Raw genomic sequence first — 6,398 nt, forward strand, 5'->3', positions numbered from 1 at the left:
CTCATGACCTCTGTTCACTGCCATTATAAAGCTTGGACAGTCGGGAAAAACGTCAGGATATTTATTAATATAACTCAGATTGTGTTCATCAGAAAGAATAAAGTCATATACACCTAGGATGGCTTGAGGGTGAGTAAAGCTTGGGAATTTTAATTTCAAAGTGAACTAATGCTTTAAGCACTATTTTTGAAGAGTGCGCATGTCGTGTGTGCTCTAGTACGTAAGAACGAGCCTATTATTGAATCTGGAAATAAAGCAAAATAAATGAGAAAATGAGAATTAGGCCTCAGATGTCATGTCAGTAATTTATAGCAAAAAAAAAAAAAATTGAGCATTAAAGGATTAGTCCACTTTTAAATACACTTTTCCTGATAAATGTACTCACCCCCATGTCATCCAAGATTTTCATGTCTTTCTTTCGTCAGTCGAAAAGAAATGAAGGTTTTTGAGGAAAACATTCCAGGATTATTCTCCTTACAGTGGATTTCAGTGGCTACCAACAGATTGAAGGTCAAAATTACAGTTTCAGTGCAGCTTCAAGGGCTTTAAACGATACCAGATGAGTAATAAGGGTCTTATCTAGCGAATCGATCGGTCATTTTCGAAAAAAATACAACCGTTTATGCTTTATGAACAAAATATCGCCTTGAACGTACTTTCCGCTTCCGCATTCTTCATAACGCTTACGCTGAATGTTCTACGCCTTCCCTATTCTACTTATGGAACGAACGCGGCGCCAGTTTCGTTTTTTTCCGTAACTTGAACAGGGAAGGCGTAGGACAAGAATGCGGAAGCGGAAAGTACGTTCAAGGCGATATTTTGTTTATAAAGCATAAACGGTTGTATTTTTTCCGAAAATGACCGATCGATTCGCTAGATAAGACCCTTATTCCTCGTCTGGTATCGTTTAAAGCCCTTGAAGCTGCACTGAAACTGTCATTTTGACCTTCAATCTGTTGGTAGCCAATGAAATCCACTGTAAGGAGAATAATCCTGGAATGTTTTCCGCAAAAACCTTCATTTCTTTTCGACTGACGAAAGAAAGACATGAACATCTTGGATGACATGGGGGTGAGTAAATTTATCAGGAAAAGTGTATTTAAAAGTGGACTAATCCTTTAATTCAATCTCAAATGGATTAATTTAAAGATGTTATTACTCACCCACCTGCGTGACATCATTCACTAATGTGGTTGAAGGACAGGTTTGTGACAGTGCAGTTTCAGGAAAGAGTCGTGACTAGCTAGTTGATGTGTTCAACAATGCATTGTACTCTGGTAGTGAAGCAGTGAGTTACGCTGTTGTACGGGAAACACACCTCTGGTCAGAGCTTTTGAAAAAAGAAGAAGAAAAAAACAGTCTAATATACACTACTGTTTAAAAATCTGAGGTTAAGATTTTTAGAGTTTTATGAAAGAGGTCTCTATTCTCAAAAACTGACATATTGTGAAATATTATTACAACTTTAAATAGCTGTTTCTATTTAAATATATTTTAAAATGTAATGTATTCATGTGATGTCAAAGCTGAATTTCCAGCATCATTACTGCAGTCACATGATCCTTCAGAAATCATTTCTGATTATTATCAATGTTGAAATCAGTTGTGCTTCTTAATATTTTTGTGGAAATGTGATACATTTTTCCCCCCCACTATTCTTAGATGAATAGAAAGTTCAAAAGAACAGCATTTATTTGAAGTAGAAATCTTTTGTAACATTATAAATATCTGTACTGTCACTTTTGATCAATTTAATTTAATGCATTCTTGCTGACTAAAGAAATTAGTTTCTTTGAAAACAAAAATCTTACTGACCCCAAACTTTTGAACAGTAGTGTATTTCAAGAACATGTTATCAGAAACACGTCATTTGCCAGTTTTAAATGGGCCAAGAGGCCTGAGAAAGTCTGCTTTGAGTGTGTGTGGTGGTGTCTGGCTCTGTTTATTGGAAGGAGGGGGGCTTTTTGTTGACGTTAAACAGGATGTATGTGGCTTTCCTTTTTCAGTAGCTAGAATCCACTTGAGAGAGACTCAGATGATAGAAATATAGAGAGGGAGAGCAAGATTAAATGATCTGAAACCACAAGGTACAGATCTCTGCCCCAACTGATGACTTAAAAGAGACTTCAATACAAGCTGGTTGTTGGTTTTGTGTCTTTATCCGGCTTCGGTCTGGACTGCAGAATCCGGATCTCAGGAATGTAGTGATAGAACATCTGAGATAACAAGTAAAGAAATGGTGCTGAATAAAAAAAAAACACAATTGTTATCAAAGGGATCAGGTGCTAATAATTATTTGTATTTTGAACACATCAGGTGCTATAAATAACATACTTGACTGTGATTTTAAAAAGGGTTTGGTTTGTATATGAACATCTCAGTGGTGCTTTATGTTAATGTACTGTATGGATGTCTAGCAATTTTTTTTTGCTGATTTTAAATAACACAATAAAGGGTTCATTTCACCGATGTCGACTTGATAAGTGATGAATGTAATGAATGGAAGTTTTGTTGATTTCTTACAATGAAGAAGCTGGAAAGTTTCAGCCTCGACAAAAATACAATAGGATTATTTTATACTTTTTTTTTTTCAAAAGATTTCAAAGTCTAGTGCGATGTCAGCCAATGGATAGAGAAAAATGCTGTTCTCACACCCTCTAGTGGTGAATGGTAATAATGCATGTCATTACATTAAAAAAAAAAGTGCTGGATTAAAAACAACCCAAGATGGGTTGAAAATGGACAAACCAGCGGTTGGGTTAAATGTTTGCCAAACGTGCTGGGCAGTTTTATTTAACCTAACTTTTATTTTAAAATGACTATATGTCTGACATATAAAAATCAGACACATAATTACTAGAGGCAACAATAATTTATTAAGCATAAATGTTAATTTCCAACTGATTTTAGGTTCATTTTAAGCAACCAATATTGTAATTTTTAAACAATAGTTGAGTTAAATAAAACTACCCAGCTGTTTGGGCAAACATTTAACCCAACTGATGGGTTAAAACAACCTGATTACTGGGTTTGTCCATTTTCAACCCAATTTTGGTTGTTTTTAAAGGATTAGTTCACCCAAAAATGAAAATATTAATCACCCTCATGTCATTCTACACCTGTAAGTCCTTCGTTCATCCTCAGAACACAAATTAAGATATTTTTGATGAAATCTGATGGCTCAGTGAGAGCAAAGCCATGCAAACTCTCAAGTAGACTAGTGCCGATATTCGATAATACGATATATCATGATAATGAATATGCACGATATTGTTATCGTGGGAACTTCAAAGTAGCGTTAATAGGCTAATTATTATTATGAATTACTAACATTTTTATGATACATTTTAAGAATACTTTACCCATCAACCGTATAAAATGCACAACACCGCTGTGTGCTGCCTCAGAAGATCATTGGTACTACTGGCGCCACTGAACAGTAATTAAAATGCTTCAAACAGCCATTCAGTTTTTTTGTATTTGCAATGTTGTTCAACAGCACTAAAGCCTTAAAGCAGAACTAAGTAACTTTTTTTACCTTCATAAATAGTTTTCTAAGTCCTTACGATGGTTAATTGACTTGTAGTGGTGTGTTTGAGGCGAGCACTAACCCCCTCTGGCACATCTATGCCAGAAAACAGCACTTGCAAGTTGAGCTGCATCGACCCGAAACAATCTCGCCTCATGTTCACGCGAGAGTGACAAAATGCTTTACGGTAATTCAAAAACAATGTATACAATGTTCCATTTATAAGACAATTTTGAAACTTACCCACCTCCATCGAGTGTACTGTATTTGCAAATTACCCACCTCCTCTTTCTTGTACTGTATTTGCAAAACTACTGCGCTGGTGAGCGTTGTAGTCGTTGTAGTCCAGAGCTGCGCTGTGTGATTCACTGAAGGAACCTGTAGGGGGAGCTTCGCAAATCTTACTGAGTTCCGCTTTAATAGACTATTTACTTTCAAACTTAAACATTTTTATATTTTAATCTGGACTACAACATGCCCTATAATGATTAGAAATGTTCTGATTATTTGTTGTTGTTCAGTAACACTTAGTAACGTAAGGCTTCATTAGTTAATCTGTTAATTCATTTTACAAAACTGACAATGAAAAATACTTATAAAGCAATTATTAATGTTAATTTCTTAGATAAAGTTTAATAATATTACTAAAATCAAAAGTTGTTACTATTATTTAATGGACCTGAGCTAAAACTGACAATGATCAGTTGTATTTTTTAACTAACATTAACAAAAATAATACCTTCTGTAACAAATGTAGCTATTGCTCAATCTTAATCTGAGTTAATGCATTAACTAACGTTAAATAATGAGACCTTATCGTAAAATGTTACCTGTTGTTCTTTATCATTCTTTTGCACATTAATCTGTTTGAAACATTTTACTTTAGAATTTTTTTGTGTATTGTATTATTGTATTTAAATGTTCAGAATTATTTTTGTTATAAGAAAAGGAATTCTTTAACCTGTTATACTATGACAACACTTTTTTTGCAACTTATTTCAATATCGTGATAATACCTTATACCGTGATAAAAGCTTCATAAAGGTCCATAAAGGTACTAAAAACATATTTGAAACAGTTCATGTGAGTACAGTGGTTCTAATATTATAAAGCGACAAGAATACTTTTTGTGCGGCAAAAAAAACCCCAAAATAAGGACTTTAACAATATGTAGTGATGGGCCGATTTCAAAACACTGCTTCGGAGCTTTATGAATCGAATCAGTGAATCGGAGCGCCAAAGTCACGTGATTTCATCAGTTTAGCCGTTTTAAAGGAGATCCGAGTCACTGATTCGACACAAAAGATTCATAAAGCTCAGAAGCTTCATGAAGCAGTGTTTTAAAATCGGCCCATATAGATATTGTTGAAAAGTCTTTTTTTTTTGGCACACAAAAAATATTCTCGTCGCTTTATAATATTAATATTGAACCACTGTACTCACATGAAGTGATTTAAATATGTTTTTAGTACATTAATGGATCTTGAGAGTTTGAATGGCTTTGCTCTCAATAGAGGCCTCACTGAGCCATCGGATTTTATCAAAAACATCTTAATTTGTGTTCTGAAGATGAACGAAGGTCTTACGGGTGTAGAACGGCATGAGGGTGAGTAATTAATGACATTATTTTCATTTTTGGCTGAACTAACCCTTTAACCCAGCATTTTTTAGTGTATGAAAACTAAATCATATTGGTCACTTAAAGAAAAAAACTTACAAAGACTTACAAAGAAGAAAAAGTCTTATTTTATTTTTTCTCAAATACATATTTCATACAAACAAGTCACCTCCTACATAAATCATTTGTAAAAGCAACCATAAATTTAAATTTTTCATGTAAGAGCAATCAATATTATTGAGTAAAATTATCCACAATGTTTCCAAAATTCTTGAAAGACATGAAAAATACATTCTCATTTCATTAAATATGATCTGAAATATCAGTAATTGCATAGCAACCATTAAACGATGAAGAAACAATGACTGCAGTAGATCAAAATCCAGTGTTATCATTTGACTCATGAAACTGCTGTCCTTGTGGACAGGACAAACAATCATTTGACCTACCGATAGTACAGATTATGGCCACTAATTTCTCTACAGGAAGTACAGACATTCAAAATGTTGGCCCTGCGATAACATTTCTCATGTAAACAACAATTACTTGATTTCTCTGAAGGGTCACTGTCACTCGACTACAAATCAGATGATAGTATATTGTGTAAAAAGAAGAGTTCACCCACAAATGTATATTATATCATCACATAAGAGATGTTTAACAAGTGTGTGATCCCGAGACAATGGGGTTTTGGAGCGTAACTTCTGTTTCCACACAAATATGCATGTTTGGCTATTGTTTCTCTTAAGCAGGCTGGTGTTGTTAGGAGATTTAACAATGTATTCAGATATGACAAACTGCGCTCTTTGTATATACTGGCAAAAGTCCCATAACCAGCATTGGAGCAGGTTAAACGAGGTTGTATTTCTGCCGTGTAGGAAAAAGAAAAAGCTGTTTGGATTTGATTTCAGCTCTCTGCCCCTGTGAGGTCTAGGGGAAACAGACGTACCATTGCCCTCTGGTCCCGAAACCACCCACCTGAGTGACTAGAGCCACTGACAATTCAGTATTAATTCTAAACCTCATCAACATGGCTATATTTCTACCTGAGATAAAAGCAAAAACGAAGCAGGATCACATGAGCGAGAGTGCTGATGCTACTAATACCACAGTCAGGCAGATTTAGTGCAACAGTAGGGTTAGGCCTTTTTTTTTAATACAAAAATTCAATAAACAAGAGGTTAATGTTGATCATTTTCACAGTTATCAACACTGCAAATCTAGAAAAGTTTTTCATATTTTCATATTGTA

Source organism: Megalobrama amblycephala, linkage group LG1 (genome assembly GCF_018812025.1).
Source record: "Megalobrama amblycephala isolate DHTTF-2021 linkage group LG1, ASM1881202v1, whole genome shotgun sequence".
In the NCBI taxonomy this organism is placed as follows: Eukaryota; Metazoa; Chordata; class Actinopteri; order Cypriniformes; family Xenocyprididae; genus Megalobrama; species Megalobrama amblycephala.